The sequence below is a fragment of the Tupaia chinensis genome, unplaced genomic scaffold, assembly GCF_000334495.1.
Source record: "Tupaia chinensis unplaced genomic scaffold, TupChi_1.0 Scaffold139491_1, whole genome shotgun sequence".
Taxonomy (NCBI): domain Eukaryota; kingdom Metazoa; phylum Chordata; class Mammalia; order Scandentia; family Tupaiidae; genus Tupaia; species Tupaia belangeri.
In genome coordinates, this window is record NW_006199376.1 from 1,337,801 (window position 1) to 1,363,193 (window position 25,393).

Consider the following 25,393-nt stretch of genomic DNA (forward strand, 5'->3'; position numbering starts at 1 on the left):
TTGCCATTTCATCTAGCCTCTGCTCTAGTCTTCTTCGTCCTTCCATGGTTTGGTCTCTAGCTGTAACTTCTCCCACGTTCTGATGAACAAAGAGGCAACTTGGAGATATTTTCACTTGCTTCATTCTCAGAAAAGCTTGTACAACTATTTGTAGGATATCCTGCATCTCTGATGGGTTTTCTCCAAAAATGTTGATGAGAGTCAGGTTTCCAAGTCCAATGACAAAGGTAGCCAACTCATTGTCCCAATTCTGGGATTTATTATTGAGTTCTGGAGCCCGAAGTCCTTCAGTGTCCACAACAAGGACAAAGTCAAAGCCCAGTTCCTCTGCGAAGGTCTCCTCCACCTTCAGGAGCTGCATGTAGGCCCCCCGCGTGCACCTGCCTGCACTGACAGTGAACTGCAGCCCAAACAGTGCATTCAGCAGGGTGGACTTCCCTGAACTCTGCAGGCCAACAACTGAGAGGACAAATAGCCGTTTGTCTCCAAGTTTCTCAGAGACCTTGTCAAAAACAGCTGCCACCCACTTTAGAGGCACATATGACACATCCCCATCCATCAGCTCAATGGGTGCCCCAGATATCATCAGGTCTGCAGCAATCTGGGGAAGGGAGAGAAATAGGGAATCATTTATGGAGGATGCCTCTTCCAGAGCTTCATAGATCTGGCCAATTTCTCGGAGAAGTTGATCAATTCCCAAGGTACACTTGCTAATTTCTGTGGAGATGCCTTCTATCTCATTTTGCCAGGATTGCAGGGAGTTGCTCTTTGATGCCTTTTTCTGTTCCATCTGTACCAGTGACCACACGTGTCTTTGCTTTTCACGCAGCTTTTCCAAGTGTTCTGCAGTCAGGTTGTCCATAAACATACTCAGCCATTGTATGAAGTAGAGTTTGGTGTTTGTTTCTGAATATAATAGGAGAATTTGAAGGACTGATCGCATTAAATCATTGGGAGGAAAGGCTTTGGTCAATTGCTTATGATGGATTATTTGTTTTGCTGTCTCAATCTCACTCTTGTGTTGTTCAATGCTTCGATTCCCCTTTTCTCTCAGATGATAGAGTTCTTTGTCTTTCTTACACCACAGGTGCCACAGTTGTCCCTGGAGGGGTAGTAAGATTTCCTTAACTTGAGATAACTCAATTTCTTTCAATAGGGCCATTAGTGTCTGTGCCTTTTCTTTGGCTTCCTTGCAGTCTTCTTGGTTTTCATCAATAAGGAACCCATGCTTGTGAGCAATCAGGGCACAGTCCTCTAAGCTCCGTGCAGTGTCTGAGAGCTCTAGCAAACGTCTGATTGTAGTTGTGAGCTCCTGTGTTAATTCTGCTTCATTTCTATTCCTGATGCCAATTTTTACTCTTTGGCCAGAATTACTAGTCATGGTTTTTTCTCTGTCATCAAGCAAGCAGATCAAAGGTCTTGGTGACTGGAACAGGTCATGGCAAATTTTTCTGTTTTCTTTATTTTCATCAGAAGCTGACATGAGGACCACAATGAGAGAAGAGACCTCCTGCAGGAAGGTGAGCTGTCGCCGATGTTCCTTTGCATCTCCATGAAGATTGGCCTATACAGTGCCGGTGAAAAAACACATCATGTTTACGTTTAATGAGAAGCCAGTTCATGATCTGAGATTTGGAAGCCGAGAAGCCATTCCCAACTCTAACGAATGACACGATGGGGGCAGAGACTTGACACATCTGCTGATTCTTGTAACTGGTCCTTCCTTTTGCTGTTTTCTTTTCTTGCTGCCAACTTTTCCTAATTTGTCGGAAAGGCCAGAGAGAGAACTCAATGTGAGAAGTGCAGGGATTAGGCACCACAAGGGGAAGAGCAAACTGACAAATGCTAAGTTTGGTCAAAATATATTGTCTGGCAAAATCATCTGCACAGTGAAAAATTGCCATTTGGATATCCATTGGGTGAATGTGGGGCCTGGTCTCAGTTGTCAAACATTTAGCTGGACTGTCACTATCTGCAAAAAAGTCTTGATATGGATCCCAATCCTCCTTTTCTTGATTTGTGGCAGTTGAATAGATTTGGTGTTCTGTGTTTCCATTATCTTTTAAGACTAGGTATCTCAGCCCATAATCTAGCATCAATAATTTCTCCAGGAAGTAGAAGGGAAGCTCCTTTTCAGAGCTGGGGTGGGTATTGTACACAGAAGTCTTATAGATCAGATGGAAGTCAGCTCTGCTCATCCTTCTTGGGTAGTAGTTTTCTAGACCTAAATGCTGAAATAAACTTCGAAATGCTTCATTTTCAATCACTTCCTTTTTGTTACTTTCATTACCTTTAAGTTCATGGGGCTGTTTTTTACAATCTAAGAGCCTTTGCAATTGCATTCTCATTTCATCCATTTGCAAAGAAGAAACGGTGGCTTCATAATCCCCATCAATGAGCAATCTCAAACCATTCTCTAGGCTTTCCCAATCATGTGCTCCATATTTGCTGAGGACTTGTGCTACTTCTTTACACAATGAGGGTCCCATGTGTTGTCTCATTAATGACAAGCGCTGCATTTTCTTTTCTGAAGAAATAGCTCTGACTCCAGCAGTGGCAGTCAGACCTGTGAGTACAAGGAATGCCTGAGCCCTGGCACTGCTAAATTTTTTGAGCTCCTGGTATTTATCGTGGGCAGTTTGAATTTCACGCAGTAGAAAGTTTAACTCATCACACCCTAGACGATGCTGAAATGTCTTGTTTACCACATGATATCCTGCACCAGCTGCAATGCAGAGTAGCAAGAGCTGGGTGTCTGGCTGGTCTGTTTCTTGGAGATAATTCAAGAAGCTGCTGAGAGCCAAGCTGACATCACAAGTAGCTTTTTGCTCACTTTCCTCCACATTTTCTGGGGACTCAGATCTAACTTTCATTTCCATGAGTTCATTCTGGGTCTCTTTTAAGATTTTAATTAATTCAGAAATTTGGGAGATTTTAATTTGTTCTTGTTCTGACTCTGACTGGCAGATCCACTGCATGATGGCGTGAGCCTCAGGAAAGTTTGTCACGCTGTAGATGTGTGGATCCAGGAGGCTGCGCAACTGAGATTTAATGAACTTTGTATTGTAACCTGAGGATTTCTTGTAGAAATCGACAGTGTTTACTAGATAATTCTGCAGATTCCAATCTGTGAGGCATATGTTAATCCAAATGTCATAAGATTTTACTTTTTGGCTTAACATTTGCATGAAATTGATGAGTTTTCTAAGCTGTTCCTCAGGATCAGATATTTCCCAGTGTTTGACATCCTCCAGGAAAAGCTTAGTCTCTTCCCTAGTGCTCAGGAATTCCTCTCCATCCTGGATGTCAGCTTTGAGATTAATCAGATCTACGTAGCTCTCTTTCAGGAAGTTAGCCAGGGTAACAGGATTCTTAAAATCAGTTCTGTGGCTGGAGAGGATGATGTCCCAGATGGGCACTAGCTGAAGTCCCCGGTCAATGACACACCAGGTTTGATTGCTGGCAACGAGGCCAGCTTTCCATTGGACAAGGTCATCTGCTTCTGGTGGGCCACCTGTGTGGGCCACTGATAACTGCATGTTAATTTGGAGATTCTGGAACATTTTCATCTCTGTGTCTGTTTGTGAATGAGAGTCTGACACATTCATACCACCAGCAACTTTCACTCCAAAGCCACTGTAGCCTCCCCTTATGTAACTGTCCAGAGCCTGTGCTGACTGCTGTCTCACTTCTGCCAACTGCTCTTGTTGGAAACCCTCTGAAACGGCCTTCCACCAGTAGATTCCTCCCAGGTGCAGAGGCCCTTGGTTAGCATGAGAACCAAACCTGTGAAAGAACTTTTCAGTTCTGCGCATCAATGAGGAGAATCTGTGTGGACCTGCATTTGGATCCAGAAGGTCTTCCATGCGTTTCAGTTCTTGGAGGGCAGCCTTGGAGAATTGGAGCTGATCAATAGAAAAGTGGAAGGAGACTATGGGGATGTACTGAAACTTCATTGAGCAAAAATATGAGTGCTCAGAACATGATCGTTTGGATTCCTTAGATTCTGAATGTTTGTTGTAATCTGTTCCAGCTTCTAGACTAAATCCCCAACCTCCACCCTTGATGGAGGCAGTTAGACTAAAGCCCAGCTTTTCCATATTCTGAGTAAACATGGATTGTGCTTGGGAAGATGTGAATTCCTTCGTTTCCGTTCGTGTGTGCTGCTCAGGGCCAGAGAGTGAAAAGTCCTTGGGGACACTGAGTAACTTTTCTCTCCTCTCAATCAGTTCACTTTGGTGATGGGTTTTATAAATTCCCTGCAAGGCCAGCCCTCCAGATGCCCATGTCAATAGCTCTTTGTCTGGTAGGTTTTGCCTCTGGCACATTGTCCCTTCTATTAGAGGTGGACTTCTCTGCACCTCTCCCATGACTTCCCTTAGAGGCTTTTGAGGGGGTAGCCTGTATTCCTCAGTAATTTCCAGTGGTCGCTTCAGGTCTGGATTTTTCCTCATTGCTTCTTCCATTTGTTGCCCTCTTTCTGACTGCAATTCCTTCAGTTCCTGCAGTGCCTGTTCTGCTTGCTTCTGCTTTTTCTGGGTTGCCCTGTCCTGAGACTCCTGTAAGTCTGAAAGGCTGTGTGACAGGGTAAGCAGCTTCTCCAGGGCCTTTTTCTCCCATGGATGTTGTGTGTGGGATTTCAGCTTCTGCAGGTCATTTTCTTCCAGGTGTTGTAAGGCCTGGGCAGAAGTCACACCCAGGTGTTCCTTTAGAATGGGCAGCCAGTAATCAACAGATAGTCCCACTTCTGTCAGCATCTCTTGGAGATTTTGGCTCCTTTTAGTGCTGAGTGGAGGCTCGGCTGGGGAATGTTGTGCTGTGGCCATGGCTGTGTGAAAAACAGACACTGTTTGCTTACTGTCCTGACCTTGGCAAGTGTCAGGCATATGGCCAGAATGGTAAGTGTACTGATGACACAAGTCTTCAAGTATTTTTTTCTTCTCTTTAATTGTTTTAACACATATTTTAAAAACTTTTTATCTTCAAGCAAGACATCATAGTTGGTGCTTTCATTCTGGACAGTGTTTGTAGTTGGCAGGATGAGTAGCAACTTATTATGGCATTTTCTTCTACGGAGAATCAATTCTGTGGAGAACATTAAGCTGATGGTTAGAGTTAAAAAACATACATGAGTTTGACAGCTAAGTATTTACTTTTCAAAATATTTATTATTTTCTATTACATTTAATCCCATCTATATAGTGTATAACATTTCTTTTTCTAGCATGAATTATCATGCATATCAGTTAAGACAAAGACATTACTATACATATCATCAGCAACAAATAGCTTTTAATTTTTTCAGATTATTATTGGTTTTTATATTTTTATTCTTCTTTATTTTTTTTAACATTCAACATTAAACATTTCTCAGACCTGTCCAATTGAGAATACTATACATGTTATCATTAACAGGTAGTAAATCATTTTTGTTTCCCTTAAATGTCAATCATCTCTATTGGTATTAACTTTTAAAACAAGGGTAATGCCCCTAATTCATTACTTTTCTTCTATTAGATTCTGTGTAAACTGTGCTGCCTGACTCCCCTGCTGTCTCCCTGTTACTTTTTCTTGGGTTATTCAATGATATTTATATTCTCTCCCACCCTTTTTAATGATCTGATAACCTGGTTAATGCTTGTTACTTCTCACTCCTCATAAAGCCCTAGTTAATGTCATTTTCTAAAATATGAGTAAATAGTACTGATGTCATCCACATCTGTGTATGTAGATTTAAGTGCTTCTCTCTATCAAATATTTCATCATTGTTATGTTTTATGCTAACTTCCTTCAGGATACATCCCTGGACGGAAAATTAGACACCATTTTACAAGCTTCAACTTCATACACTATTCAGGTTTCCTTTCCTTTTGTCATTTCTATTCCACTCAATAGCTGTACCGTATTTCCTGTCAGTGGGTGACCTTATTCTCTCTTCTGTCCTAAGGCGAATTCACTATACCATGCCTTTTCAATGTACTGTCTTACACCTAACTCACTTTTACTCCTTTTCCACTCTTCCTCAGTTCTCCCTTAGATTTGAGCTTGATAATTTATTAGATTGTTGTAAAAGTCATCTTATCTTCTGTGCTTTGAATGTCTTCCCCCTCCAAAAAGAAAAATGAAAATTGACTTGCCACTGTAATAGAAGTAAGAGTTGGAAATTTGAGACATGACGAGACAATGAGGGCTGCATCCCGATGGGTGTTATTAGAGCCATTATGAAAGGGCAAGTTTGATCCCATTTGCCTTCCAGCTTTGTCCTTCCTCCCTTCTCATGTGATGAAACCAGAAGTTCCCTCCTAGATGCTTGTGCCTTCATTTTGTACTTTCCACCTTTCAGAACTGTAAGCCAGTCAATTTCTAATTTTCAAAAAATATCCAGTCTCCAATACTGTATTATAACAACATAAAATGTTCTAATACAATAATTGAATCTGGTTCACTAAGTGGACTGTTGCCATAATGAATACCTAACACTGTGGAAGAGGCCTTGGAACCAGGTGATGAACAGAGACTAAATGAATTGGAAGAAGAACCTAGCAAAAAGCTGTATTTCTGTGAATGGAACTTTAAGGGCAGTTTTATTGAGGACTCAAAAGAAAGAACTCTCTGAAACTTCTTAAAGATCACTTACATGGCTGTGATCTTTAGTCTAACTCACCTATTTTTAAATCACAGAGGGAGTATGCATAGAAACAGAGAAAGAGAGGGAGGATGCGACCTGCAACAAGGCATGGTCATGCCATGATCTCTTCTCCATTTCTTCAACTTGTTGGGATTTTGCAGACACTTGCATACCTGCCTGACATGTGTTTGAAGCTACTGTGGTCAGCAGCTGAATTGCTATCTGCCAGTGTGCTCTGGTTCCCTTAACTATTCTACAATGGGACCAGCTTTAGGTATATTCTTACATGGTAGAGTTAGCATAAAAAATGTTAAATCAGATGTGTACTATAGACATTTCTTTTTACATGCACTGAAGAGCAAACAAATAACTGCTAGCTTATGCATTTAACCACAGACTTGACAACTTTTAAAAATAAAGCTATTGAAGGACTAGAGAAGAAGAAATAAACCCAGACATTGAAAATAGATGCTTACAGGAGCCAGCGGGTGGCACGGTGGTTAAGATGCTGGATTCTTATGTGGCCACCGGGAGTTTGAGTCGCAGACTGACCCTGTGACTGGAAATTCTTGCTGGGTGGGGAGTGGGGACTGTGGTGTGTCTATCTCCCTTGGGGGAAGGTGATTTCTCATTTTCTGTCTCTCTGTCTCTCCGTTCTGTGTACACACCCTAAAAGCTAAAATTTCTTGATATCCCATGCCCAGCATGATTTTCAAACTGCCATTCTGGGACTTGAACTGGTTGGCCCTCTGGGAGTTCAGGGTTATAAACACCACACTGCCTGTTGATCCCAGGCTTGAGTTTTTTACTGCTGTATAAGAAATAAGCACACATTTAGTAGTTTAAAGCAACACATATTTTTAAAGATTTCGTGTATTTGTTTATTTTATTTTGTTATTATTTGAAGATATTTTTGCTATAGGGCACGTGTGCTTGCTAGATAAAAAGAAAGAGATAGAGAAAAAGTGAGAAATCAGCCCCTGTTGGAATGAGCATGCCACAATCCCTTCTCTTCCATTCTCCTCTTGGGATTTTGGTCATGTACACACATGTGCCTGGTGTGAGTTTCAAGCTGCTGGGTCTGGGATGTGAATTGTGTTGGCCATGCGTGAGTCTAGCATCTTAACCACCACACCACCTGATGGCCCTAAATCTCATGTACCTAGTAAGCCCGTAGTCCATGCATAGTCCTGTTCTGTTCTCTGCTTTAGGATCTCACTAGATGGTTAATAAGCATGGACTATGGAAGTGGGAAGTTGTGGTCTTACAGAGATTTGGCTGGTTTTATCATTTATTTATATATTTGGCCCCTCCAAACCACATTTTGAAATTTGGTTTGTTTTGTAATTGTGTTAGATCATGGAACCTGTGGTATGTAGTAGGAACATGGAAACTCTATCTTCTAGGTGTGACTTATGCCTTTATAAAAGGGCAAGTTTTGACCTCGTGCCTCTGTCATTCCGCTTTCCTCATATGGCATTGTGGAATTTCAGTCTCTTGGAGGACTTTTGCCAGTTGTTGATGATCTTGGCCTTCCTATCCTCTGGAACTGTGAGAAAATAGCTTTATGTCCTTCATAACTTACCCACTTTCAAGGAACACTTTATTTTACCAGGACAATTGAATTAAGACAACTGAGAAAAGATATGCTTTCAAACTCTAAGGTTGTTGGCGCAAATTTATCCTTACAACTGTAGAAGTGAGGCCCCTATTTTTCTGTCGACCATTGTCTAGTGACCACTTTCCACATGGCAGCTTACTTCTTCAAAGTCAGCATGGAGGAATTTCTTGTTCTCATGTATTGACATGGAGGCTTGCAGGGCCAGCATATTGCATAGTGGTTACATTGCTGGACTCCCACTTAACTGACTGCAATTCAAGTCTGAGACCTGATGACTCTAAAGTCATGCTGGGCATGTGTGCTTCCATGTGCAAATTTCAAGAGGAGACAGGAGGAGAAGGGTCGGTGGCATGGCCTTCCCCGGGGGGTGATTTCTGGCTTTCTACCTTTTCAGCGCCCTTAACCACCATGCTACCTGCCAGCACTTTGCTTTCTGTCTGTCTCTGGTGGGCATATGTGTCCTAGAGCAAAAATATCTCTTAAAAATAATGCAGACTTGCAAAATGTAATCATGGGATTCTATACTATCATCTTTTCTGTATTCTGTTAACTAAGAATATGTCACAGGTCCAACTTAGACTTAACAGAGGTGGTTACAGTGAATCATGGGCACCAGGAAGTGAGAAATCATTGAGCAGTCATGTTAGAGGCTGTCCATTATAACCTTCCCTCCCAGTAACACCCCCCCCCAATGGTTTATGTCCCTTCCAAATGGAAAGTAAATTAAACTCCTCCCACAGAAGAATGTCATATCAGTATATATGAACTTGAAATCCAAAATGTCATTTTCCATATCACCTGCAGGAATAGCTGAAACTTCCAGGTGAAAACTATTAAGTATCCAACCAGGGACACAGTGGGTCTCAATCTCTGGACCAGTGAAATTAAAGAAAAAGTTGTCTGTTTCCAGTATGCTTAACATACAGAGATGGAACTGAGATAGCATAACAGCTGTAGGTTCTCTGATTCTAAAAGGGAGAAAATGGAAGGTAAAAGGAATCACTTGTTTATGATGACTCTGAAATCTACCTGTGAAAACCACAGTTGCAGTTTCATTATTAGTTTTCAAGATCTGAGTGCAATTCTTCATAGGTCTTGGTTCTACTCACTAGCCTCTGCATTTTTCTCTTTATTTCTCCCAAAGAGTAGCATATATTGACAGGCCAGCAATTTTATCTGTCTTCTTCCTGCCAGTCAAAGTCTTTTTGGGAAGAGGGTCAATGTCTTTTTTCATTTTGTGCTCTCTCTCTCTCTTTCAGCTTCACTAGAACTTGTGGGTTTTCTTTGTTACCCACAATAGAACAGTGAAGTTCTCTCAATCAGACAAAGTCCACATCAATATCATTTGTAGGTGCTTTTTAAATGTTAGCCTCCTGGTGGATGATGAAGGGACAGGGTACTGAAGCTTCCGAGAGGACTTCTGGCTTAATTGATATCTGTGGGTTACACTCTTATTCTCTGGAAAGCATCCTATGAGTGTATGATCACTCTGTTCCATGATATTTCTGTTTTTAGCAAAAAAATTTTACAATCATATCCAACAGAGATACATCACTGAATTTCTCTCTCTCTTTCTCTTTCTGTCTCTCTTTTTGCTATAGTGTGTGTGGAACTGCCAGAGAGAGACAGACAGAGAAAGTGAGAAATCATCCCCAAGAGGATGGCCATGCCTCAATCCCTTCTCCCTTGTTCTCCCCTTGGGATTTTGGGTACACACACACACTGGGTGCCCAGTGTGATTTTCAAGCTGCCACATCTGGGTCTGGAACAGTGATTGGTCATGTGGTATCTAACTGCCTTAACCACCATGCCACCTGCTGGCCCTGTCACCGAATCTGTCAATTCTAGTCTGTTTTGCCTTTTGGAGAAGCTGAGCAATTCAAACTTATGTAACTTTTTTATTTTTAATTGTTGTTCAGTAATTCTTTTCTCAATGTAATCTCTTTGTGTTCACATATTCTTTTAAGCAGCATGAAGAAAGTAGGCAGTACCTTTAACTCCTTCTCTGGACATCTTACTGTATAACCAATTTTATCACTTACGAATTCTGCTTTGTATGTAACTCTTGGACATAATGTTGTAAGATGTCCTACATGGCAAGAATTCTGTTTCTCCTCTGTCCAACAACCTGTCCCTCACTGTCTTCTGACTTCTTACTGCGAAACCCTTGAAGTTAAGTTTCTACTAGTAACCTATCCAAAGCAATTTAGATGTTCTGTGTTGCACTTCTCAAAATTCTCCTAGCCTCCATCCACCTGTCTGTTCAGAGAAATTTCCATGTTTATAAGTATTTGTTAGAGCAGCACCCAACTTCTAAGTACCAAATATCTGAGTTATAATTGTAACAAATTACCACGAACTTAGGGTCTTAAAACAGCACAATATACCATAATTTCTGTCAAAGGGCCAGGGATGGCTTAGTGGGGTCTTCTGCTCAGGTTTTATAGGTTACAGTCTAGGTATTAGGTGAGCTTTATTCTCATTTGAAGGGTTGACTGGAGAAAACCCACAGCCAGGCTCATACATGTTGTCATAATTCACTTATTTTTGGTTGTAAAACGGAGGTTCTCATTATCTTGCTGGCTGGTATCCAGGGTTTCTCTCAGCTCCTGGAGGTTGCTCATAGATCCTTGCCTCATAGCTCTTTCCATAGACCCTTTCACAACATGCTAGTTTACTTATTTTAGCCACCAGCAAAAAAATAATCTGCATTAAGGATCGTCAATTCTCCTTTTTAAGGATTTTGACCTGACTGAATCAGACCCCATAAGATACCTTTCCTTTGAGTTATCTCACAATCAGTTGTTCTGGGTCCTTATTGCTTCTGAAAAATTATTTTGTCTTGGCCATAGTCCATTGGCTAGAGAAGTGGAGAGCATTATACAAGGCACGAATGATGGATCCTCCCTTGCCTATCTGTCCACAGATATTCCAGTATTTCACAGACTGTAGTTTAACAAATGTTAACTACTTCCATCCTTTAATATTTTAATACTCCATCTGAAAAGGACAATCTTATTTCCCAGTGAGATCTGGGAATCGCATAGTTAAATTCCCATGCAAGAGAAGTAGGACCTAAAGGAGTTTGACACCATTAAACAAAGGGAGAACCCCAGTCTATTATCTCTAGTTTACAGATAGTTGCATTTCTTACAGTTTAGGAAAAGGTGGAGAGATTAGCCATTATTGGACCACTAGAAAAACTAAAGCAAAAACTTACTAAGAATGAATGTTCATATTGGGCTCCAGGGAATTTTTCAGTGCAAGAAGTAGAAATACAGAGAGCAATAAAGACAGACACATTGCCTTAGGGAGTGTAGCTTCATGGAAACAGTCAGGCATGGCTGTTATTTGGGAATACTTTTTTAACCTTTAAGATAGGCTCTATCAGACCTAAATTAATGTTTAGCTGGCAGAAGGAACTTGAGGCTTTGGAAACTCAGGCTATTGCAGTTGGGATATTTCTGGTATTTAGTTGAGATATTCAAAGCCTTTGACCACCAACAGACTGGGCAGGAACCAAGAGGTACAATAGAAGCTGGAGCAAGTTTTTCCTTTAAGTTTTGTTGAGTTAGAATTCTCAGGGCTGTCACACGAAAGACACAGACCTGGGCATGTAGGAAGGAGGGTACAATCTTCACTGATCATTGTCTCCACTGGATGACCTGGTTCACATGTGGACCAACACTGTTCTGGTACTGGGAACTGTGGAGTCAGTGTGAGTCCCACTGCACTGTCAGATCTTCTCTTTCTTTGAATGAGTATGCTCTGCTGGGCACTTGCGAGAGTGAAATGAGTCAGAAGACATTTTTCACTATGACCTTCAGTGAGGAGAGCTGGCAGTCCTTTGATTAAAAATATGCTCTGTAAGTCTTTTGGGAGCATCAGTTTATAAAGATACCACTTTGATCACCAGTGAAAATGGAGCAAGTAAGATTTGATAACAGAGAAAGAGCGATATGGAAATTAATTCATATCTTTACTCCTCACCAAAGACTGAGTTTCTGGTAGTTATGGAGCCTACTAAAATGCCCTCTACTGAGGATTAGTGCAAAGGCATTTACCAGGTGTTTATCATTTCAAAGCATGCTTGTTCTACCCAAAAGGCAGTTAGCTTTACAGTTAGGAATTACTAGGAAGCCACTTCATAGTAATAATGAGTCAATTATTTTAAAGTAGTTGCTCTTATTGTTATGTAATTTCCTTGAGACTTTGTTTTTCCTTTTCTCTTTTTTTCCCCCTCAGTGTGGATTCCTAGCTTAACTTTCAAAGATTCTGACAGGGGGTGAGGTGGGGGGTGAGGGGGTGTCTAGCTATTGTTCAGGAATTACCATTTTTATAAACATGCATAAATTTACATTCCTAACTGCTACCAAGTGCTCAGTCACATTTTGAATAGAAACTAATTTAAGGAGATGTTTTTAGAGAAGGAAATGTAGAGTACAAAAAAATACATTGCCATTCTAGATGGCATAGATGGAAAAATAACTCATTGGGTATTTCTTGCACCCTAGTCTCCAACTGCAGTATTCTTTCTGGCTGAATATATGCAGGAATACACCTCTTGCCTCGACAGCTATGCTAAGTAGAATGTTCAAATGTAGGTGATTTAGATTTGAATCTCAAAGGATAAAGAAATGGAAGGGATGAGCTGTAAAGAGATGTGAAGGAAAGCTCTAAAAGTGCTGCCGACTCTGACTCTCAGAGTTGTGATTTCTAGGGGGAGAGATCAGAGCAGATATGGTAGAAAAATGATCACAGGAACAAGTAGAAGATCATTTCCCTGAACTCGGTATAACCTGATTCTTCATATTGAAAGTATACGTCAAATGTTGAATAGAATAAATGTTACTATTTATCAATACTAGTATGCTGATTATAATTATTACTACTATGTTTAGAAATATCTTACCATAGGGCTTGCACATGGCAAGGAGATTAATGTGGTTGGATCCTAAATACCTCCTGGGTGGTTTGAGTTTCGACCCAGTGGCTTGAATGACAGGCCAGGTTCTTGTGTATGCATGCCCACTATTCTGAGAGGAGATGGAGAAAAGGAAGTGTGCCATAGCCAATCCCTGGGGAGGATGATTTCTGCTCCCCCCCTCTCTTGTGGCTACTGCATGTACCCAATAGAAACTAAGAAAGAAAGAAAAAGGAAGGAAAGAAAAAAGGAAGGGAGAAAGGATAAAAAAGAACTAAGAAAGAAAGAAGATGAAAAAAAAGAGAGAAGAAAGAAAGAACGAGAAAAAAGATGTTACCATATTTTATTTTCTCAGAATAAAGTAATGGGTAAATAAATGAACAAACTGTGGTATTTACAGATAAGTTAAAACCAGACTGTTATGAAGGCCCTGACAGAAGCACTGGAGACTCTGGCATATTACAGCACTACCACTGATATTCCTATAAATCTGATTTGGATATTAAGATTATATATCAACCAAATTAGAGAAGAAGCAGGTGTTTCTAATGATTACATAACTATTTGTACAAGGTAAAAAAAATAGAAAAAATCTAATTAAAATTCCATCAGTTTCCATATAAGATTTAGTGTTGAATGGATGAGGAAAATTTGTATTTGTGGTGAACATGGTGAGAATGAATCCGTGCAAAATTAGAGGAAATTATTTTTGAATGTATCAGAAAATGACGGAGAGTAGTCATGACAAGCCTACAAAGGAGATTATATCTTAAATAATAGAATAATAAAATGGACTAACTCTCAGTCAGTAGGAAAAACAATCCAATGCAACCAGGAAATATGGATATGCATGAAATAAAATGGCAGAAATAAGCCAAAATTTCCTTTCCTAGGTGTAAGAAAATATGCAAGATATGTCCCTGAGAATGTTCATGAGACTATTTGTAAAAGTCACAAACTGGAACCAACCAAATGTCCATCCACATCCATACCGGCAAATTGTGGTATATTCATACAATGGAATATTATACAGTAATAAAAATGAATACCAAAGCTACACACCACTATGGTTAATCTCACAGTATTAAGTTGTGAGAAAAAAGCCAAACACAAATACATACTGAGGACAGAAGTCTGACTGATTTTTCATAGTTTCTATAATCCTTTCCAGAGGGCCTGGCAGGAGTCACACCCACAAACTTAAACAGATCATTTTGACATATTGATAACAGGATTCTTCCTACATCCTGTCCCTGGCATAGTATCTTTGTGATGTATATTAAGCCTCCTTATCTCTGTGAAGTGCATTCTTTTCTGATCTCAGCAACCTCTCTTTTCCAATCACCAACTTAAGAACCGTAAAGGGACATATAATCTACAAGCCCTCACTTCCGCAGGTCCCGCCTTTTTGGGCTAGACCAATGGAAAAGCTCCTCACTAAATTCCAAACTCTGTGTCTAGCTCTCAAAATGAAATAAAAGGAACCCCTGCACTTGATCACCCCAAGAAAGGCATGTTTTACCTCCTCTCTGGGCCTGTCACTCATATTCTGCTTAGAAATAAGCTGCATTAATTATTATTTTTATAGTTAGTTATTTTCTTCAACAAGATGGTGACCGTGAAGGGACTAGAGAGGAACCAGAAATCTTCCAAAGGGTTGCTTTGAACCTGGTGGCTGGTACCAGGAGTGGGCCCTTTGTGCCCTCTCTGGCTCCAAGCCTCTCCTGGTGGGGGGTGGGGCAGAGATTCATTAAGTTCTCTGGCCTGGACCTCCCAAAATTTGGTAGATGGTCTGGTTTATGTCTAAGCTGGTTTTGCTTGTTTGTCTCCCTTTTATTTGTCTTTCTGTTTTGGGTAACCCAGGTTTGCTCCCCTCTGAGCAAGGGATAGTGGTTTGCTCCCTCTCAGCAAGATGTTTTGTTCCCATCTGAATGGGTAGTTAGGAAAACCAAATATATGAGGGTGTATTAATTATTTTTAAAAAAGGAAAAAAAAAGGTGTATTCTATAGGGTCTTCCTCCTATAACTTCTTAAAACTGCTTCAGCTGTCTGGTGTACATTTACTGAGCTGTCTTATTCTTAGACAAATGAGAGAGTGAGCCTCTCAGCTCTGAAGATAAAGGCACTTGCTCCACCCTTTGAGTAGGCACCCCAGGCGACTAGGAGCCAAATGGGGGGTGTCTGGAGTGGGGGGGATTTTCTCCTCCTAGGACCAGTAGCTGTGCTATAGGGAATCCCAAGAATAATACATAATAGGCCCAAGCAGCGTTTGGGTCCACTTCAAGGGTACTAAATTCTTGAAGGGAACTGAGACATGTAAGATGAATGATCTCGAAATGAGAGTGGCATTTATTGGAAAGATGGTTCAAAAATGCCACATACTGGTCTGCCACATTAAAATCCTTAGATTTCCACAGGCCGGTTTCTCTTTTTCAAAATGTATAAACATTCATATAAAAGAAGGGTGGGGGAGATAAGCATGGGAAATAAGACATCTACAGTTTAAAAGGAGCAAAGAGGACGAGCCCTTTCGGACACCACAGTGAGCTTTATGTATGACATCTATGGTGCTTTGACCTGCAGGTATTTAGATAAATGGGAGAAACTTACAAAAGGCGGTGTTGGTTAGAATTTTCTCAGCCAGGAGCTTCTCTATTCCTACTTAAATCTTTTTGTGTGCTAAGTTAGAACATCTGGATATCATGTCCAAGAAAAAGATGAGATTGCCACTTTAATTGTTATTAAAATTCATTAAAAAATGGTAAAATTTAACTCCTTACAAAAAGTTAACAAAAATTCGAGACTGTCTTGAAAAGTAACAGCTGAAATTGAGAATGCACCTAAAACTCCCCTTGTCCGGATGATTTCTGTCTTTTCCTATCTCCTCTTTCACCAGAAATAAACTTGGGAAAGACACATTTTGGCAGATTGGTCAACATAATAGTTATTGTCAACAAACTCAAATCTTGTTCTGAAGCAGGCAAGGACTACATCTTGGAGTGCTTCCATTATAAACTGTTAAATTCCTATGACTGGACTAATCTTGGAGCATCTCCATTATAAACTGTTAAATTCCTATGACTAATAACTCAGGGCTGATAGCTGTCTAAGGTTTCTGGCCACCAGCAAACTTACTGCCCCTCCCTGGAGCTACAGGATAACCTGAAAACCTTGGGAGAATTTGTAATAGATTACTACTTTGAATAGATTAGTACCTTGAATAGATTAGTCTTCCTGCTTCTCTGCCTCTTCCCTTTGACACTGCCATAGGGCTTCTCTGAGCCTGAGACCTCCCTTAGCTAAGTCCCCCATAAAAGATCATCTCCAACTCCCAATGGGGGCAGGAGATTCAGAGTGCTAACTCCTCCGTGTCTCCTGACGTAATAAACAGTTCTCCTAATCTCTCCACGTGCTGCTTTCCATTCCTCGGGTTCTGAGCCCATTCCCCACCCTGAGACCTCCCCTTCCCTAATTCCCTCATAAAAGGTCATGTCCAACCGCCCCCAGTGGGGGCCCAGAGATTTAGAGCGTTAACTCCTCCACCCTCACCTGCATAATAAACAGTTCTAATCTCTCCCAGTGCTGCTTTCCATTCCTTGGCGTCTATTTTTCTGCAACATAATGTTAGAAAATTTTCAGGTAATTTTAGATCTTAAAAGGAATTATGCTATGGTAAATTAATATTGGTAAAATACTTGTCATGTCTTAAGTTAAATACTTTGATTAATATAAACTGTAAAGTTTTGCACTTGGCTTCTATCTCTTAAAGAGAGAAAAAAATTGGGGGGAGTTTATAGGATAGTTTTTTTCTACCTTTAGAAAAAGTGTTAAAAAAATAGTTGGTATATTACAAATCAAGTTGCTCATTTATAAAAATTAAGGTGATGGGGAGTGCAGGTGGTGTGGCGGTTAAGATGATGAACTCCCACTTGGTTAATAAGGGTTCAAGGTCTGGACCTGGCAGCTTCCTTTCCTGCTTTCTCTCTCTGTCAAATTAAAATAATAATAATAAGGGACCAGCAGTTAGTGCAATAGCTATTCACTGAACTCCCATGTAGTCGACCACAGTTTGAGTCCCAGACCCGATGGCTTAAACTCACTCCAGGCACATGTATGTGCGTGCCCAAGATCCTGAGAGGAGAATGGAGGAGAAGGGATTGTGGCGTGACCATCCACCGTGGGGGGTGATTTCTCGCTTTCTAGCTCTCTCTTTGTCTGTCTTTCTGGCGAGCGCACGGGCCCTATAGCAAAAACCTCTCCAAAAAATCAAATAATAGTAATGACAAAATAAAATAAATAATTAAAAAGTTAAGGTGACAAAGGGTAAAAACTTAAAGTTACAAAACATTAAAATGTCGTTTTAGTAAAAATCCATAAGCAAGGCATAAAAATATTTTTTAAGATAATTTTTTTGTGGGTATGGTCTAAATAAAAGGTTATTTAAGGTTATTTTCAAATATATGTAAGGTTCATTGTGTAAAATCCCTAGAAGGGCATTTAAAGCCAAAAAAGTGTTTCAGTCCATCTTACCTAGAAGACTTATGTCTTAGTGTGGGATGGCTAAAGGGATAGGGTCACACCAATGGCTGACACCTTGATTAGATTACATGCTATTGTGTCCTGGGTTCATCCCTGGGGATAGGCTGCAACACTTCTGTGTTCTTATTTGACAGTAATGGAAGGGTTTGGCCAGAGTTTGTTATAACCATCATGATTTATTTATTTATTTTTCTGAGGGGAGGTTCCCTAAAGGCTATCCAGAGACCGTCTAACACAAGGTAGAAAACAGCAAGAAAGAAATTTTTTTTGTTTAAAAAAACATTGTGGGGCCGGCAAGTGGTGTGGTGGTTAAAGGCGCTGGACACCCACATGGTAGACCGTGGTTCAAATCCCAGACCTAGTAGCTTGCTTCTTACTTTCCCGCTCTTGCTTTCTCTGTCTTTCTTTGATCAAACTGGAAAATAATAGTAATAATAAAATAAAGTTAAATAAAATAATTCTTTAAAAAATTGTGATATGGTAAAGTATTTGAGCTAAAGTAAGATGACTAAAACAAATAAATATATATCCTTAGGAAAAAAAGGGACAAATACTAGGTCTAAGACATATGGTATTGGGACTGGCAGGTGGCGTGGTGGTGAAGGTGCTGGACACTCCTACATGGCTGACCATGGTTCAAATCCTGGACCTGGTGGCTTGCTTTCCTTCTTTCCTCTTTCTCTGTGTGTCTCTCTCTGGTCAAATAAAATAAATGAATGAATGAATAAAATTGAATAAAATAATTCTTTAACAAAGAGACATATGGTGTTAAAACTTGAGTTCTAAGGAAAATAATTAGTTACAAAGACTGAAAGTAATTTTATGAAAGAATGTTTTATATGATATGTATTATATGATATTAGTTATAGGAGAAGTTGGCTAAAATTGAGGAAAGCACTATAAGTTTTCCTAAATGTTAATAAAAGTTATTTTGTCCTGTATTTAAAACCAAGGATTTTTTGAAGCATTGATCCGCTCTCAGTGAATTGCAAATATACTGCAGGAGATTTCTTTACAGCTTAATAACTTGCTTAAGAAACAGATTTTTATGCTTCATGTTTGTATTTAGTGGAATTTGATTACTTGGAATAGAACTTTAAAGGATTAAACTCTTTTAATTGTGTAACTTATTATAATTAAATATACTCAGTTAAATAGCTTTTGTATGTAACTTTTGTAACTATATGTAACTTCTTATAGTTAAATATACTCAGTGACTTATGATGCTGTTGCATCCCAGTATCGTATTGAGTTTTCTGACATGTTCTTGACACATTTGTTAAAGATCAAATTATAAATTGAACTTTTTTGTTTTAGATATAAACTTTCATTTTTGAGTTTTTCCACTTGAGCCCCTGGAAAACCTCAAAAGACACATCTCGTTTTTGTAAATGCTTATCTGATATATCAGTTTATGTAAGGATCAGTGTCAACTGTCAAACTTTTTCAGTGTTTTTTTTTTTTTTATATACACGTTATGTGGTAGGCAGTTATTTAGCCATGAGCGGGCAGCCCTAAGAGAAAAGTGAAAGGTTCACCTAGCCCTGGGCCCCGGGAGGGCGAGGCATTTGCCATCTTCCTTCCTTGAGGCTTGAGGGAAGCATACAGGGATGATTCCTAGATTTTTCTGTTATCAAAAAGACCCAAGCAAACATTTTGGTCAACACCCTGATCCCCAAGTAAGTGTTTTGGTTAACGCCCTAATTCCCACCAGGTCAATGCCCTAATTCCCACTATGACAATGAATTAATTAGGCAGTCTAATTAAACAACCTGGCTCACACTGGGCATGAGCAATAAGGTAATCAAATTCCTCACTCCTTACCTGAGAGAAGTGTGCAAGTGCAGGAGAAAACGCGCGGATTCTAACTCAAACGAAGGACATAGGTGATATGACAGACCTCCCACCAATAAATATTCACGATCACCTCTAGTAATAAAAGTAACACTTAACCAGTATCAAGTGCAGTTGCCACCTGACAATCTGCCCGTCCAAGAGCCTTTTTGGGTGTACTTTCCTTTCTTTTCTATTAAACCTTCTTTTCTACCTACTTCATTCGTGGTTGCGGTTTCATTTTGCGCCTAGGGACAGATCTCTAATTTTAGTGATCTGGACCCAAAGAACCAAGGACATCACAAGGCAGCTCGACATTCTCCCATCTGCTAACAGTTATTGGTACTAATATATTCAAATCATGAATTTATGAGTTTAATGCTCTTGAATTGACACTCTCAATCATAACTTTATCTTAAATTTCTGTGTACAATAGAAAAATTGTGTTTTCGTTTACCTCTAATATAATGAACTGCTATCAAGTTATTATAGGTATATTTCATTTTCATCATTCATAGTTCTAAAAAATTGCTTCCCTCCCCACTGAACTTTGAGGCCTGACTCTTTCCTTTGTCCAGAGATAATTGACTATTGAGTCAGTCAGACATGTCCTTCTCCCAGGACTCCACTGCCCATAACAATGAACCTGACTACTAGGAATGAGCCCTCCTAGCTCCCTGGGACTTGACTCCTAGGAATGAACCTTCTTAGCACCTGGGGACCTGCCAATTTTGTGGCCTACATGTGCATTTAGAGGAATGATTTTTGGCTGACGGGGGCAGGACGGACCTCTGGACAGAAGTCTGACTGCTTTTTTCCTATTTTTCAAAAATCCTTTCCAGAGAGCCTAGAGGGAGTCAGGCCCACAAATGTTAACAGACCATTTAGACCCCTTGGTAACAGGATTCTTCCTATATCCTGTCCCTGGCAGAGTACTGGAATATCTTTGTGGTGGATATTAAGCCTTCTTATCACTGTTAAAGTACATTCCTCTCTGATCTAAGCAAACTTCCATTTCCAATCACCACCCTAAAAACTGTAAAACCCACCTATAACCTACAAGCCCCCAATTCCACATGTTCCACCTTTTGGGGCCAGACCAATGGAAAGACTGTTTTTTTTTTTTTTTTAGAGGATTTTCCTATAGGGCACGTGCGCTCGCCAGAAAGAAAGAGAGAGACAGAAAGACAGAAAGCAAGAAATCACCCTCCAGGGGGGATGGCCATCTTCTCCTCCATTCTCTCGGGATCCTGGGCATGCACACACACCCACCCGGCGTGAGTTCAAGCCACCGAATCCAGGACTTGAACTGTGGTCGACTACATGGGAGTCCAGCGACATAGCCATTATGCTAACTGCTGGTCCCATGGAAAAACTCTTGACTAATTCTAAACTCTGTCTTTCGTGCTCAAAATCAAATAAAAGGAACCCCTGTACCTGATCAACCCTGAGAGGATGGCATGTTTTGCCTCCTGTATGGCCTAGGTCACTCATGTTCTGCCTAGAAATAAACCACACTAATTATTATTTTTATAGAGTTGGTTATTTTCCTTGAACAGTGCACAGTGTAATGTAATATTCTTGGTTGAAAATGACGATATGGTATGATCTTTGATATGTTTATAACACACTGCATGCATGCTTTGAAAAAACATATTGTATCAAAAAATACACAATTAAATGTAAATAAGAAATTATAAAATAAAATAAAGAAGTGGGAAAAAAGAAATTATAAATAAAGACAGAAAAGAAAACATCTGAGAGGGACCCTTGATAGAGGGTCTCAATCCAGCAGCATAAGGGGAGGTGTGGGGTGCTGGAGCAATCTACAGTATTCGAAGCATTGGTTGAGGCTCTTATCACCATCAGTGACCTCACTTTCTACTTTGAGAATGTGGAAGCCATCTGATTAGATCTTTGTCATCTTCAAATATCTTTACCATCAAATCTAAAACTGTAATATCCATCTTCTGTTCTTCCCTTTAGCCCCAATGAAGAATGTCCCTAAGCTCTGCAACACTAATTTCTGATCTTTATAGACTGCTTCTACATACCTCCCCTTGGGTATTGTTTTGTATATTTTAGGTCTAAGTTATAATATCTTGAGATCTTACTTCCTGGTTGCTTTACTTTGGACAGAAAAAATGATTGAGTCTTTCCATTCTACTTAAATTCAATTTAGCTACTGCTACTCTATAAGTTTTTGCCTTCTTTATAATTTCCTTATTGCTAGACTCCCCAAACAAGTTTGAAATTAGCACATTTGGGTCAAGAATGTTTGTTGATAAAATGAATAGCTGAAATGCCCCATCCACTGTTCATGATTTCATTTTAATTCTGCCCTTATCTTTTTCTTTAAAAAAATTCTCTATAAGCCTGATATTCGTACTAGAATCACCAAGTCAGGCTGTCTTTCTATCACTTTACTCCTATTCATTTTAGTGACATTTTTTTGTGGACTCTCCCTCTTTTCTTTACCCACCATGATAATGTTCCTTTAAGAGAGCCTTATCACACAAACAACATAGAGATTTTGAAATATAAGCTAAAATGCCAGAATTTATTGCACACATTTGTACTGAGGGCTGCAGTGTGGTGGGAAATGTAGGTACTGGGAGTGAGTAAGGAAGAAGGCAGATTAGAGCCTGTCCTTTGAAAATTTACATTTAGGGAATGCAGACCGTGAAGGTATAAATATATGCACAAGTAAAACAAACAAACAAACAAAACCCCCCAAACTCAGAATAATTAAAAACGTTCACACATTATAAACCAATTTTTAGAGAAAGAGGAGAGTCCCTAGTGCAGTCTCTACATCACGACCCATTCCTACCCTAAGACCACCAGGGTCACTGGCCACATACAACACCTGGCGTGTTTAGGGAGATCTCTGGATGTGAACCCAAAACCTTCTAATGTGGGTCCAGCAACACAGAGTGCTGCATGTCTGCTGCACCATCAGCTAAGAAGAAAAGCAGCAGGCAATGCGTAGATTGTGATGTGAGGCTAGTGTCGCTTACGTGGTTGGAGAACATGTCTTTGAGGACTCGTGACTCAGCTGTTGCTCATGGGATGTGTTAGGCTCTTATGGACTGTTCTGATTTCTACCAAATTTTAGCTTGTCTCTTAGCCTCTGCCTGCTAGCCTACATCTCACAGCTCCCTTGGACTCCCCTAGGACTCGGCACTTGAATTAAAAATTCACCCTAAATTCCCAGTTTTAGCCATTTAACCAAGTCTTCTTCCAGGAACATTTCCAATGGGAAAATCTATCTAGTTTTATTAGGGAAATGGTGAGTGGTCAACTTTTATGTCTTGGAATATTGTTTTACCTAGTTCTTTCTTTCCCTGTAACTGTACTTCCTATGGGAATTAGTTTGTTATGTTCATTATTTTTAAAAATTTTACTTCTTCCATGAGCAGAGAGACACACAAAGAGAGAAGAAAAGAGAAGAGAGGTTAAGAGAAAGGAAAGAGAGGAAAACAGGAAGAGGTGTGTGCTTAGAAAGAGAGAGACGGCACTCCCACCTGGGTTTGGGCCCGTGCTCTACCCACAGCCTTCCGCCAGCCCCAGCTCGTGGCAGAGATATGCCCAGAAAACCCAGGGCAGTCTCTGCACCTGAGCAGGAAACCTTTCTGTGTAATAGAGCTTCACAGAGGGTCAGCTTTTACCTTGCTGCCACTGCCTAGCCCTGAGTTTACCCTACTTTGTTGAGTGCTCTGTAGAAATAACTGTTGAATCTTTCTCTTTCTCCATTGTAGTCCCTCTTCATATTACACCCTGAAAATTAAATAATTTACTTCTTTCAGTACAAAATCTTGAAACCTCTGCTATGGTTTATAATACAATCAAAACTAATTGGCTCTGGGATCAGCAGTTAGTGTAATGGCTATGTCACTTGACTCCCACGTAGTCGACCGTGGTTCGCGTCCCCGACCTGGTGGCTTAAAACTCACGCCGGGCATGTGTGTGTGCATGCCCAAGATCCCACGAGAATGGAGGAGAAGGGATTGCAGCATGGCCATCCCTCCTGGGGGGGGTGATTATTTCTCACTTTCTGTCTCTCTGTATCTGTCTGGCGAGCGCACACGCCCTATAGCAAAAACAAAACAAAACACCCAAAAAAACTCTCAAAAAACCAAAACAAAACAAAACTAATTGGCTCTGACTCACTATCTGGCAACAACTGATTTTTGATTCCTGCCCTATCTACTCTTATCACCTGTGAGAGTGCACTGTTCCCTCAGGAGCCACACCGCGCTCTTCCTCAGTCTTCCCTCCGCCTTGGCTCGTTCCTTGACTCTGCACTGGAACTCTGGGCTCTAAACTTCTGCTTCAGTTCAAGCTTCTCTTTATTTGTGAAGTCTGTCATTGATCTTATTGATCTTTTTGGTTAAGTTAGTACTTCCTTCTTGTGGCCACAGAGCATCTGCTAATCATGAGTTAGGTTAACAATATTAAACGTCCAGTTGTTTCTAGAAAACGCCTGCGCTTAATCTATCCGCCATTTTGTGTTCTTTAAAAAGGCCTTCGTCAAAGGACTTAGATAAAAATCACGCTTCTGTTTTTTCACGCACACCAGGCCAGACACATATACTTTACATTCCCTTTCTTTCCCTTAAAAAGATGCACTGAACTGGTCCCTTCGCTGTTCAATAGAAACACAATGTTTGATATCTTGAACAAAGGACAGATAAACATCTTTCCTTCATTCAGATTCCTGAACTTTACCTCCCCTCTCCCTGATCAAGAATATAAACTCTTCCTAAGGGGCCTTTCTTAGAGACCTGCTGGCCTAAGGAAAACATGTTCCACCTTTCACCATAAAGGAAAATCCCTGGGGCCAGAGGGTGGCATGGTGGTTGAGGTTCTGGACTCCAACATGGCCGGGTGTTGATTGAGTCCTTGACTGGCAACTTGCTTTCTCACTTTCTCTCTCTCTCTCTCACTCATGAGCACATGTGCCCTATGGCAAAATTAAAATAATAATAAACGCAAGTAAATAAATAATTCTTAAAAAGAAAAAAATCCCTTTTTGTCCGGTCTTAAGTTGCTTGGAGTTCTTGTGCTTGGATTATCCTCCCTATTAGAATATCCCTTCCTGTTGTTACATTAACCTTTTAGAATAAAATCTCTCTTTATCTAAGTCAAAATTTGATTTTATTTCATAATACAAACTCCCTACTTGTTTCTTGTCTGTTTATATAATATACTTTTCTTCTCCTAGATTTATAGTTATTTTTAAGAGAAATGAGGAAACCAAGTTCAAATTTGTTCTTAGTGTGTCTTAATCTCTGTGTTTCTGTCTGTTCCCTTTGACTGTTTCTATCAATTTCTGATTCTCTCTCAGACTGGGTCTGATCTTGTATCTCTGTTTATCCCATTTCCCATTTCCTTCATCACCTACCTGGTTCTTGTGGCCAAACTCTTCTCTTCAGGTTGCTCCAGAGAGATTGGAGTGGAGAGCAGTTTCCTTTCCTGAGCTTGGTAGACTGTTCACTCAAGGTCCAGCCCAGGTCTGTGTGAGTGAGAGAGGGGACTGAATGTTTCTTCGGAGGAGGAAGTCAAAATCAAAAACTGGTTTCACTTTGTGTTTTACATTTTTTTTTAAAATCTGCTGATTATGAGGAAGCCTGTTTAGGGGATTGGGATTTTTAGAGTGATGCTGGATAATGGGTACAAAATTTGATTTAGATAAGAGGAACTATAGCAGGAAAAAAAACCAATTTTTTAACTGTATTTTTTACTTGACTTTATTTCTCTTTTTTCCCCATTCTTTCTAAGTTTTATTCAAAAAAAAAAAAAAGAGTCTGTGTCGGGGAGATGAAGGGGTCCATGGCGAGTTACC

The 25,393-nt window shown here is 40.1% G+C and overlaps 1 pseudogene; it reads right to left on the bottom strand.

Annotated features, from left to right (window-relative positions):
• The window catches only part of LOC102490563 (interferon-induced very large GTPase 1-like), a 38,585-nt pseudogene extending 13,501 nt beyond the window's left edge, over positions 1–25,084 (bottom strand).
• Between the last annotated feature and the right edge of the window lie 309 nt (positions 25,085–25,393).